The sequence below is a fragment of the Pyxicephalus adspersus genome, chromosome 6 (assembly GCF_032062135.1).
Source record: "Pyxicephalus adspersus chromosome 6, UCB_Pads_2.0, whole genome shotgun sequence".
NCBI lineage: Eukaryota > Metazoa > Chordata > Amphibia > Anura > Pyxicephalidae > Pyxicephalus > Pyxicephalus adspersus.
The window spans coordinates 64,197,900-64,211,754 of record NC_092863.1 but is presented as its reverse complement, the minus strand read 5'-3'; the positions used below and the strand labels follow the sequence as shown (position 1 = coordinate 64,211,754).

General features: G+C 40.2%; 1 protein-coding gene across 5 annotated transcripts in view; it reads right to left on the bottom strand.

The window, feature by feature from the left end:
- SEMA6A (semaphorin 6A) overlaps positions 1-9,921 on the bottom strand; it is a 144,484-nt gene extending 134,563 nt beyond the window's left edge. For all 5 annotated transcript variants that reach the window (XM_072416056.1, XM_072416057.1, XM_072416053.1 and 2 more), the window contains exon 1: positions 9,577-9,921. The gene's annotated coding sequence lies outside the window, so the exon portion shown is untranslated. The remainder of the gene's footprint in view (positions 1-9,576) is intronic.
- Between the last annotated feature and the right edge of the window lie 3,934 nt (positions 9,922-13,855).

Genomic DNA, 13,855 nt, shown 5'->3' with positions numbered 1-13,855 from the left:
ATACATATTGGTTAAATTTTAGGGGCTCCTTACATTATATCATTTAGGAATTGGTAAGAAAAACTGGGAAAAATAAAGCCACATGCTCACCTACACATCTTTCCCAGTACAGATTTGCTTTATGGTACCAAAGGCTAGCGTGACGTCTGAAGATCTGGATATCAGGTCACAGAGTGTAAACTGCAATCCTCACAAAAGAATGGGATTTACAGGCTAATCATATACAAAAGCCAAATAAATGTATGAATTGACCCTAAAGTTCTTGTTCATTCATGCTGAAAGATCATCCTGATGTATCCGGTGTTGCAAAAACAGCAGAAATTAAAAAACGGCATCATACAAGACAACTTTTGTTCAACAGAACTGCTGATCTGTACCGGACTTATCATCACTCCAACTACAGAATTCTGTTTATCTTAGCACAAAGGATGGTAAAGCTTTTTGAGTCTAGAGCTTTTGGTTTATTATGTTGCCACCCAAGGAGAACATATGAGAATTTACTGGTCTTGTAATCAGCATCATGAAACTCAAATCTGAAAATAAATGAGAAAAAAAATTGGCTATGTATTAAAATTATAGTCATTTGGCTGTATTGGCTCATTCATTATGCAAAACTTGCTTTAAAACTAATCTTAATTATCACAATTAGATGGGAGAAAAGCTTAAAAAATGTGGCAGTAATATTTATCAGTGTGCAAACATCATGTTTAGAAATCCGGGCATGGAATTATCTGGTCATTAAAATCTGGCTATATACCTAAATTGCCAAAACTATCTGGGGTAGAAGTAAAGTGCAGCTTGGCCAACTGGATCTCCTACTAATTTCAATTTAAGGATCAATTACAGTATTCGGACAATAAAGTACCATATATTTTCTGCCTCAAAAATCAAAGGTGACAGCCCCTTTCAGTTATAGGCACAGAGTGGTTGGATGATTCTGCCACTGGCATACAAACATACCATAGATATTCCAACAACACAATCTCCCCTTTATTATTTTCTAGTCTCTTCCTGTTTTCTTGGGACTTTCCTCTTTCCTTTATGGTTTTATAACTCCCTATTGCATGGTGTCATAAAACAGCAGCAAGAAGAATGGTCACACCAGGTGTGCACACCTAGGGACTCCAGAGATGTTCTGCAAGAACTTGCACAATATATAAGAAACTGTCTGATAGTGTAAACCTTGCAGCTTTCACCAAATAATGAAACCCATTTTATATAGAACGGCACTTAATCACTGATCATTATCACGCTTTCATTTAACTTGGCAACGTTGCAATATTCTACAACATTGGAATTACTATTCCTATGTTCTTTGTTCAATTATTATAACTGCAGATGTACATAAGAGTCACAAACCTATAAAGGGAAACAATTTACAGCCTTACAATTCCAGGAAAAAATTATGCCCATTTTATGGTAATCGGAGCTATTTTTATTAAATGCAGGTAGTATATTACTATATAATGCATATTGCAGAGACAGTATGCTTCTGACCACAGGGTATGTCATTTAATTCCTTCTGGTGGCAACTAAAAAGCAAGGACAAAGAGATGTACACAGACTACACCCTGAGTGACTGATCACAGCTTCTACTTCAGGTACAGCAATTGGAAAATGGGAGCAGATGGCAAGCTGCACTCAGCATGGGGCTTATTCATTAAAATATGATCCCACAAACAAAGAAAGGTAGATCAAAACACAGAGCGCCACGTGTCCCAGATCTGTCACTATGATAGCACTGAACAAGACAAAAATTCATAGTCTATAATAGCAGATTTTTATTTTCAACCATAATAAACCATCATGTATTTAGATGTCAATGACAGCATGTTTATTATTTTCAACACACTCAAGCAATACTCCTATTATAAGTGATGATGTATGTTATAATGTGTTTATTGCCTTTTTTTATATAGTTGGCACTATATAAAAACAACACACTACAGTAATAAAAATATGTAGCGCACTTCAATCTGGTACCCATGAGAAAACCTCTAATGAGATAGACATCGGCTGTTATTGCTGACCTTCCTTCTGAAAGGGATAGTTCCATGGCTGTAATATAGGACTACTTTATTAAAGTGTCCTGAAATGAGAACATTTATTGATACGAGACTAGTAGAAGATGGATTTTGGTTGTTTAGTCTGGGTTTTATTTTTAATGTGTTGCTTACATAAGCAGCCTAGAGGTAGCCTAAAGATCTTGCAGTAAAATACAAGATCCACCTAAAGCCTGGTCTTGGTTTGCTGGGCATGATGTTATTGTCCATCTGTAAGAAGTCCAGGTGAATAAGGAATACCCTGAATTTCAAAAGAAAGCATTCAAGTCAATTGCAAGAGCATCTTCCTATGCTCTGCCTTGTATTCCCCGGGTATCGGAAGGAAAGCAACAGTACTCTGGCTTAGGTGCCATTGGTGGTACAATGGGGTAAGTCACGTAAAGAACCTAAGTGCACCACCAAGCACTTTCCAGTAACCCCATGGCTGTTTTTAGGTAGTTACTGAAAAGTTATGTCAAAATACCCTCATACAGCTTATATCCACCAAGCTTAAATAAAAAAATCTGGAGAGTATAATGCAACCTTATCTTTAAGAGTACAATTTAAAGGTACTATCAGCAATGGGAGGGAGCTTAAATATTATAAGCAGTCCTTGTAGTATCATGCTGCAAGGTCTTCTTTAAAGTTGTTTCTGTTGGGATTATGTGCAACAAATTGAAAAAAATGTGTACCCACAATAACACATTAAAATGTATCTCTATTAACTTGACATTAGAGATGGTCAATAAAAAGAAAAAAAAAACTTTTGTATGCAAACAGCAGTGACATGAAACTGAGCCAATCAAAATCAGTAGCTGCAGAGTCTGATTGGCCCATTTCTCAGTCAGCGCAATCTGTATGCAAGTCAAATTCCACCCCATTGGCCATATTTACCACCAGTAATGTGAGTGCTGATTGGATTCAATGGGTGGCTTTACTTTTAAATAAAAACAAATTCTGCTACTAGGTTAGTTAACGTGGTGGCCCCTAACTGTCACAAGACAATTTACTGAAACCCCCAGTGCAACAAACTTTCACATTAAAGCCATTTGTGAAGGAACAAATAAACAAGGCTTAAAATACGGCCCACATTTGTGTCAAAGCTTGGATTTGTTTTTTAAACACAATTACCTGAATTGCCTTTAAAGGCCTTAACACCCTCATTAGCCCAGGCATTTATCACTGATGAAAAGCAATTTTCATTCTTGCTTATAGATTAAAGTTACCCCCCCCTCCTCTGGACTTTTTTCTATGTTATGAAGAACAAAGGAAAAAAAAATATACCCCGAAAATAACACATATCAGCTGGATGTTCACATAACAAGGTCCACAGAGACACGTCGAGGAGTTGCCTCTTTTAATCCAATACTGAATAATGTTGGATATCGCGCTCTCTGTTCTTTTTTTCCAAGCTCTGCTTCTGCCAAAATAACTGCAAGGCTTGCAAGTCCTGTTATACAGAGAGCCTTCCCCAAGGCACCCCAACACTATCTGAGGCCCCGGTGCCATGGCAACAGCATAAAAAAGCAGCTTCCATGATTAATAGATGAAGATCAGGCAACAGTGTAGCTATCTATCGCTAGGCCATCATTTAAAGATGCTGGAGGAATTAACTAAAGAGCAATCGGTACACAAAGGCTGACAGCTAGAGCAGGAAACACAAACCCTGAATAAAGAATTCCAGCAATAATACAAACAACCCTCATAGGAAAGGTGAATGCCCAACCGCATCACCAAACCTCTTTTGTTCTTTCAATGGCCGAAGGGTCATTACTCAGGTATAAAGGCAACAGAAGAGATTATTGTCAATGAGATTAACCTTTCCACCAACGATCAGAAGAAGGTTAGATGCCCTCCTTTATATGATCAATGCCATGGCCGAAAGAAAAGGCTACTTGGACGGTGTATTCCTGTCCCTCATGGGGGAAGGGGAATTTATAAAACGCTATCCCTAATCGCCTGAGTGCTTCTTAGTCTTATGTAAAATTGATGAAGACTGAATCATTTAACAAGTAGATGTCATTTATAAAAAGGTCTCCAGATTGTACTCAAGCAGTGTCTTTTAGATTTGCATAACAAAAACCACAGGGTCACACAATATTTTGGGAAAGGTTTATAAATAGTCATTTGCTTTAACAGTCAGTCAACACAAAACAAAAAACTTTATAGTTAAACATCCATGTCTATAAAAAAAATAAACATAAAACAAATATATAAATAGATAAATATATATCAATAAATTCTGTATCATGTAAAAGCATTACATTAGGAAATATAGTAAAGGGAAAAGCTTTGTTTTTATTAAGACTTAGCTGCCATCAAATCTTTAAATTTAACATTTTATTTTTAAGACAATACACACAAATATTTTAAGAATACACATACTCTATATACATATATATAATAAACATATAGATCTCATAAAGAATGAATGAAATTCTGTCCTATCTACACAATACAGGTGAAGAGCGCCCCTTGTGGCCAAGCTAGCTGTAAACAAATATATACTCTTCTAAACCTAGACAACATGGCACTGCCCTTATCTAACTTTATATTCTTTATTAGCATCTTATATGAGTAAAATGTGCTTAAATGTGACCCTAGAACAATGCTAATGGTCTGCCTGTGTAATAGATTTATAAAGAATGTATACAACAGAAAATAATGAGCAGACATAAAATCCATTTATTCCTAATGTGTTTGATTATATTGTATACAGGCAATGTCACCTCTGCACATGAATGGTACGGATGTTCACATATTCACAGGCTCAAATGAGTATCTCAGAGAAGCCAATCACAAATTTCAATTCACAAAAGGTACTGTGAATTCATTGTGGGGTTTACTTACTAAGGGGTTGTTTAACTTTGCTAGATGAAAAGTCAATCAGTCTGCAAAGGATAGTTCACTTAGCTTAGTGAATGAGGTGGAGTTCTGCTTAGTTTAACCATCCAATCATGGGCAAAGATATTTTTTGCATTCCCTTGCACACAATTGATTATTGGGAACTTTCACTGTATTACCAAGTGAGCTATTCCTTGCAGAGTGATGCTTCAATACGTTAATGGCATAAACTCCCTTCCCTCCCCTAAATCAACCCCCAATACATCAACCTAAATAAAGGAATATTAACTGCTTATTTCTGTATTTATAAAGTTTACCTATTTAGAACAGATAAACAGATGGGGACACATCATAGCAGAGCTCATATAAGGCCCCCTTCAATGGTGTACCCCCCCACTGTTTAGACTGTAAGCTCTTTAAGGCAGGGTCCTCTCCTCCTCATGTGTCATTGTTCATCTGTCTGTCATTTGCCCTATTTAATGTACAGTACTGTATAACATGTCGGTGCTTCATAAATACAGTATAATAATCATATTATGATGAGGGTGGTTACCATTGCACATTTCTAAAATATATATTACAAACAATAAAGCAATGGAATCTAATTTATTTCAACATGCCTGAGCAAAAACATCAAATATGCCAAAGGAAATCCCTGGAAAGTATTTAACCAGAATCTCTAGTGCAGAGACTAATCCAAGCAACTTTAAAAAGAAAAGGCCAGTTGGAAACCATTTTTCAAATGCCGGTTTGTCCATATCTACTATTATATCAGTGGTTAGCTGGAGGAAGCCAACAGTACTGCATTTCCAAATTCCTGTCTAAAGATTGTAAAGAAAAATACATGTGGTTGGGATTATTTAAAGAAGAATTGCTCTGCTGCACAGGGACCACCAAGTTTACCAATTAACTAACCAGTTTAGCTGCCAAAACAAGGCAGCCACTCCAGCAAACTCCCCATGTTCTGCTTCAAAGATGAAAGCAACCCTTCCTGGCAGCTTAATTACTTTTCTTATTCAACCATTAGGGGACAAAGCCAAACATTGAAATCTAAGGTCTTCATAAAAGAAACAACTTGTCACTCCACAATAGGCATTGTTTAATTGATGGTGTAAAAACTTTTACAGAAAATGGAGAAAGTACTTAGAAATAGCCTGGGGGGGGCATAATCTGCAAATCTTACAATGACCACCAGGGGACCCAAACGCAATTCACACATTCAAACCCTATACATACACAGCATTGTATATGAAATAAGACAACCCAAAGGGCAATGAGGCTGTGTAATGTACAACAATAAAGAGAGAAACCTTAAATTCTCAAAGCCTCTGATATTTTTTTTCTTTTCCTAAAAAGGATCTGCAATTGTTGTTTCTAGAACACACAATAAATCTTTAATTCTATTTAACATGATACAATACAAAATGTTAAAACAAGAGTATTATTATTGGGCAGATCTGAGATTAGGAAAGTAGGTAAGGAGTAGGTAAGTTTTCACAGTCAGTTTTTCCAACATGGCCTCTCTCCTGTGGTGGCGTTATCACAAAATAAATTAATTCAGCCTTTGATATAATGGTGAGTGACAGACAAACAAAGAGAAAGAAAACAGTAGCGCAGTCACTTTATCTGTCAGTGCTGCACAATGTCCCCTTTTTAAATGTCAGTCTGTGGAGTTGGCAAAGCAAATGAAGGAGTTCCCTTTGTAATTTAAAACAACCATACAAACAAATTTGCTGTCATCTATACAAAACACATCCTTGGATTTATCACAGGATCTACACCCTGGCAGGTCCTTCAATAAAGGAACCTTCTTGTCTAACCCTAAAAGACCCCTACACCAATTCAATACATTTACCAGGCTATTCTCCTACACGGCTAGAACAGGAAAAGAACCCAAGCCTGATTTTATCTTCAAGTAGCCATGTATCAGAAATCCATGTGTCTTACAATATATACACAAGAAGCTATACATTTCACCTGGCTGATCCGTTTAAAGAGCTAGCTTAAGCGTATCACTCAACACATCAAAACTAAACAGCCTTAGCAGAGGCATGTGATTGCATTGAAACACTGCTAACTTCTTTAAACTCATCAAAGGCATTCTGCCATCTACTGATTACTGCCATAGATGTGATCAGTAAACGTTAAGGAGATTTCAAGTCCAAGCATCAATATTTGCAAAAGTTATGGGTAATGTGTCACACATTGCACAAGGAAAAACAATAATATTTAGATATGCAGTGATAGACAATTGTAAAACCAACTAAGTAGTGTTAGGGAAAGTTAAACTGTTGTAAACTAGGTCATTATCAGTGTTGGGTTACAGTGTATGCACCCAGTTGGTAATGGAGTAAGACTATAGATTTACTAATTGACATACATTTATAGAATTTAAAGAATAACTAATGTGGTGAACACAATATTGACAACTATGTTGGACTGTGCTCTTTAATCTCAATAGCTTCAATAAAAGACTATTAGCTTTTGAGCCTGAAATAAAAGATTCCGCAGCTCCAAAAAAAGGACCACAAGTGCCAATTGAACACACGTCAATGCGGTCTACATTTCAGATTGGAGACAAGGTTCTGTTCAATTTAAAGCAAGTTAATTATTAAGTTTTACAGCATGCAGTCAGGGCAGGCTGGAGGACAGTGCAGAACAGACAGCAAGCGCTGAATTTTATGTCTTTTCTATTTTAGTGGACTGCAGCACAGTTACTACCCAGTAAACACTTTCTTCTTGTACTATACATGCTATTAATACTTTATTATCAGGGCTTGGGATTTTCCTTATCCAGCAATACTGCCTTTTCGAGCTCAATAAAAGCAAATCATAGAAATGCCCACATGGGTATTGAGTGCAGCCCATTGATCCATTGAGACTTAAACAGGCCCTTTTCTTATTTTGCCTGTTTAGTACTTTGGAAATGGCAATACCAAATCAAACCGACTCAGAGCCATAAAGAAATGACTCCTGACAGAGCGGTTTATGAGCGCAAGCATGCTTAAGGGAAATAAGCATTTTTATATTGTATTGCCATTAGCAGAGTCGATGCTGTGGGCACAATTGACTTCCTTGGAGCAGTGAAACAGCCGGAGTCCAGATTACAAGGCACTGCAGACAAGCAGCAGACACTCTGGTTTTGCACAATTAACCTTTGCTGTGTCTTCCAGGCATCACTTGTGTATTCTCTACTCTAGCAATAGAAAAATCTATGCTAATGTAATCATGGCAACATAAATCCCCCTATTACTCTTTGGTCACAAAGGAAAAGTCATTCCGCACATTCTTTCATTAAACATTAGTGGCTTCATTTAACCATTTAATTGCTGCAGGCTCCCTGTGCAACAGTTCTACCCTACACAGATCATCGCACATCACAGATTTAGCCCTGGATTGGCACTGGGTGGTACTTAGCACCCAACCTTGGCACTTGTATGTTTGTTGTTTATTTATGCCCAGATCTATCTCAGACGTTTTATTGTAATGATCTTATTTTGCTGTAGGGCTCCATTGGGACTCAGGCAACCCACCAACTCCCTGACTTTCTGCTCCATTTCCTCAAATGTACCAAGCTGAAGCAGGCTCCATAAGGCAGCAGGGAAAACAACACATGGGGGGATTTACAGGCTGCTTCCCAAAGCTCCTACGAGCTCTCCTTCAAATTCACAGCCAGAGCACTTAGAGCACATTACTCTCAGCTGACTGGCTCCCATACACTGGGGAGAGAAGCACCAGTCACCATGCACTTGTGCCGCCAGCCTACCAAGAAGCTGATGGTGGGAGATGCCAATGCAGCACAGTAGGCACATGACCGTGCCACCCACAGAAGGCAGGTGGGAGATGACAATGCCCCACAGAAAGCAGGTGGCAGTGCCTGACAATAGGCAGATTACATTAGCCAATAGGAGGCAAATCAGCATGTAGGCATGGACCCATAATGGGCACATGGCAGTGCCACACAGTAGGCACAAGGCAAAGCCCCACCGAAGGCTGCTGACAGTGGTGCAGAATAGTCAGGAGTTTTCTGCCCTAGATCCATTGCTGGCACCAACTTTGTATTCACAAATCCCATTACACTTGTACAAAGTGCATCACATCAACTTGCCAAGTGACCTATTTATTAAACTGCAGCATGATAAAACTTGAGAAAAAAAATGGAAGAACTGCACATCTCCAGCCACAGCAGTAGAATGTGGAGCCCTTGGAATCATCCATAGAACAGAAGCCTTGAATACATGGGTGGGTGTGCCAGTGTGCTCTACCCTGTAATACACAGCATCCTAGAGATTGGATAGGGAATCACTGAGCAGGATAGAAAACAGGACACTGGGTTTGTAAAGGGATCTAGGGCCACCCCTGGATAACCCTTCCATCCTAGTTAAAGCCTTCATTGCTGTAATACACAATCCCAGACGGGAGTGAGGACACAGACAGGCGATCAGCAGCAATTAGCCAGCCCAAGTTTGCACAATAGCAGCGCTGACACTCGTATTAAGAAGCCATCACTCCCAATGCAAGAGGAAGGGGTCAGACAGTTGGGGGGTCTCTAGTAATAATATGGGGGGATAATCCCCCGATCCCTTCATTACTGCACAAGCAATCACTGCCATGGCCATCCATAGACCTGGCAGCACCATTCCTAGAAGCATACACACATACACACAATGACAATAGCACAACACTGTACCTTGAGAACACAGCACTGCACAATCAGCTCATGTAGAGTCCCATTAGTAATCAAATTAGAGGGATCTCTCGGGAAAATCGGATCCAGTAGGCTCTCCCTGGCAATCCTTAGTCATTACTACACATGGAAGGCAATGGGTATCGCAAACGCTGCACTTTGTTCTGTAGATAGAGAGATGAGGGCAGGACCGGGACTCGTACAACATCCAAATGCCACAACGACTCCGGTCAGAGACAAGTCATAGCAGGTCTGTGCTGGAGAGATGCAGCCCACTGAACTCCAGTGATGTCCCCGGCAGGAGAGGGCAGTTGCTCCTTGCACTGGCTGCTGATCATTGATTTGGACTCAGCGAGGAGTTCAGCTCAGCCTCTCCTCCTCACAGGCCCCGCCCACTCCTCACCATTGCTGCCTGCTACTGGCTCTGCAAAACCCGGAGCGGATCTGCCAAGCGGGGATCACAGCATGGACGGGGCTGCATGGAGCGGGCACAGCGTGCTACAGAACGGATTTCCTCTGCATGGCATGTGAATGGGAATATTCTTGTTTCACGTGCTCAGTATTCTATCAGTGTTATGTTTTCATTGTTATATATGTCATTGCAATATTCATCCTGGGGGCGTGGCTTGGATGTGCCCTGGGTAAGTGGTGCATGCACAGGTCTCCGGATAGCAGCTCAATATTCAGCATTATCTGTGGCCCCCAGCATGGTGAGGAGGGGGCCAAAGAATGGTTCTCCTTCAGCGGCAGGGAAAGAGATAAGTTTGCACTTGGACACACAGCACTGTGACGGACAGGACAGGGGGCTCTCCCTCCTAGGACTATATCACAGGATTCCCAGAGCCCTGACTCACTATCCAGCCAGAAACAGGGAATCCCTCACCATCCCCCGATCAGCTGCATTCTCACCCTCTCAAAGCCTCACCCCCCTCAGCTATCATTTGGAAACTCATTTAACCCTCTCCAGGTCTCTGCAGAGACCATCAGAAACTACCAGCTACCTCCTTTCCTTCACAGCAGTTTTCTGAAATTGTGTATAAATTATGCAGTGTATTGCAGGGACCATGAGATCTGAACTGGCTGAATTTAATTTGGAGGTGAGGTCAGATGTTATGGAAAAGGATCCTAGTGAGCTCAGGAATCGCTCAGCACACTGCCACACTAAATGCCTACGCAACCCTCATTCAATGCCTAATATTACACCAAGACGATTTAGAGAACTGCAGAAGGTGAAAAAATATTCATTCGGATATGTGAGTTACTAGAGGTATTGGAGTTTACTGACCTCATTCCAGCGGTGACCATACTCTTCAATACCATTATGCATCGCCCCACAGAAGTGATCATTGAAATGGACCGGATCCACTGTACACTGGGACCCAGATCCTGATCGCCCCAGGGATGTTATCTGTAGGCTACACACCGTACGAAAGAACAAATCATGAAAGTAGCAAGAGAGCATGATGAGGTCATATTCAATGGTGTGCCTGTAAAACTTTTCCAAGATCTGTCAAAATATTCACTACACATGAGGCATGCACCTAAACCGTTACTGGAAACGCTCCGGTCTCAGAACATACAATACAGGTGGGGCTTTCCATTCTACCTCCAAGCTTCATGAGATGGAATTTCTGCCACTATGAGCCATCAGACGGATTTGCCACGGTTCCTTGCTACTTTTAACCTACCACCCATTGAGCTGCAATCCTGGCCTGACTATCTGTTGCTTCTGGCCCTGCAGAACGTACCTGGCAACACCCTAAACAGAAGGAGTCTCATAAGAAACATCAGCCCCAAGATCCAAATTAAAGGTTCCTCTGAACATTCCCACTCCACCATTGGCCCTTAGTGGCCTGTCTACTTACAGGGAACTGTTGGACTCTTAGCCCCAGTGTTCTCCCCAGCCCCTTTTAGCCGGGCACACCACCCAGCACTTTTCAGTAAACACCCAGCTGTTTTTGGATGGTTACTGATGAGTTGGGTCACAATACAGGGTCTGCCACCCACCTACAATTTCTTCCTACCCGGCTCCAAAAAATTTCTGGGTTGAGCACTGTTAGCCTGCATAGACGACCTTACCCCTCTTGCTAGCGATGCATTATTTTCTATTTAAGATTCCTTAATCCTGCTCTTTTACTATGCCGATGAGAACTTTTACATTACCCCACCTAGGGACTATACTTTTGATGTTTTGTTTGTCACTCTGTGTGGTTCCCTTCCTCATGTTCTTACAAGCAATACGTTTGGGCAAATCACCCGGACTGGATAACTTCACACTCCCTTACTATAAAATGTTCTATGACACCCTAGCACCACACTTCTTGAAGACCATGAATAACCTAACAGAAAACGGGGCTCTCCCACAAGACACACTGCCAGCACATATCTCTGTACACAAGTAGGGCAAGGACCCAACAGCATGTGCAAACTACAGACCCATCTCCCTTCTTAATCAGGATCGCAAACTATTTACAAAAATTCTAGCCCTCAGGTTACAGACATTATTGCATAAAATAATACATTTAAACCAAGCTGGGTTCATGCCATCAAGGGAGGCCAGGGATAACACAATCACAGTCATTACCTGGATACATAAAGCCACCCTTAATGGGACCCCCACAATATTACTCTCTACAGATGCTGAGAAAGCATTCAATAGGGTGAACTGGTCTTTTATGAATCACACTCTAAAACATTGGCCTAGGGGACAAAATACTTTCTTGGTTAAAGGCTATCTACCACAATCCCTCTGCTAGGGTCCGGGTGAATGAATTTAATTCCTCCCCCTTCCCAATTGGAAATGGGACCAGACAGCCTGCCCGCTCTCATCTCTTATTTTCATATTAACCCTAAACATAAAAATGGTCTTATCTCTTGGTTTGGACGCATAAGTTCCATAAAAATGAATGTGCTACCTAGATTGTTATACCTGTTTCAAGCCCACCACTTTATTCTATCCTACAGTTGGTCCTCCTTAAAAGAACTAACAGATCCAAACAAACCCTTTAAGCTATCTCTTTGGAGAGTTAACCAACTATCCAATTTCCTGCAGTCCCTCCCCCAGGCTCGAAAATTTGTTCACTCCATGACAATCTTTGAAAGATTGTGTATTGAGGAGGGAGTAGCTCGCCATACACTCTCAGAACTAGCGTGGCTGCTACATTTCCCTCTTCAGGGTTTCTTACAGGTCTATTCTATGGGAAAGGGACCTTCGATTGATTTTCTCAGAATCTCAACATACGCAAATAATATCATTGGCCCACAAATTCTCAATCAGCAGCAAATTTCAAGAATTAGGTTACAAAATACTAACAAGGTGGTATAGGGTACCTAGGTGCTTAAATCAGATTTTCCCTAGTATCTCAGATAGGTGTTGGAGATGTGATACAGACAAGGGAACACTTCTACATATATCCTGGCCATGTCCTAAACTCAGACCATTTTGGGCTAAGGTTAGAGACAATTTGCAGATGTTCACAGACCTACCAATACCAGATCACCCAGCATTTTTCCTGCTCCATCTCAATGATAGACCTCAGAAACCATATCATAACTCGGTTCTTAAATATATGGTTAATGCAGCCATAGCATGTGTCCCTCTACTTCAGAGGCAACTTACTCCGTCTAACATTGGACTTTGATTAGAAAAAAGAAAAAAATTAGAAAAAATAGAAAAATAAATGAGATTATGCTCATGAAAGAGCTAACATCCACCATTCTGCAATACCTGGTCCTTCTGTTTACAAATGCCAAAACTCCCCCAATTATAGTTCCTGTTTAGCTCAGGTAACATAAGGTGATTTCAGCTGTATGTGCTATCCTAGATAGTTTTAATTAAACTTCTTTCCTTTGGCAGTGTTCACGCTCAATTCCCTTTTTGCTGTTGAACTTTGTTCTATGTTGGTCCACAAATCTAATGTAGTTCATACCAATACCTCCCCTATTCTCCCCTAGCCTTCCCATCCCCATGTTTATAATTTTATGTACAGAGATTATTGTTTACAACACTGCTGTTCTAAGTTATTCCCGTATTTTCTTTTTCTACACTGCTGTTATTGTTTACTATTGTTTAAAAATAACATTTTAAAAAAATGTTAAGAAAAAATCATCCTGACACTAAAAGTGAGATATTTCTCACACCTTATGATAGTAATTCAATTAAAAAAACGAATCTGATTGACATTCTTACTGGCTTGCAAAAATGGAAGAGAATAGGGAAACAATCCAGGACTGTAGGAAGTCCTATTAGATTTGATGACTGATTTCTGATGTTCTTTCAGAG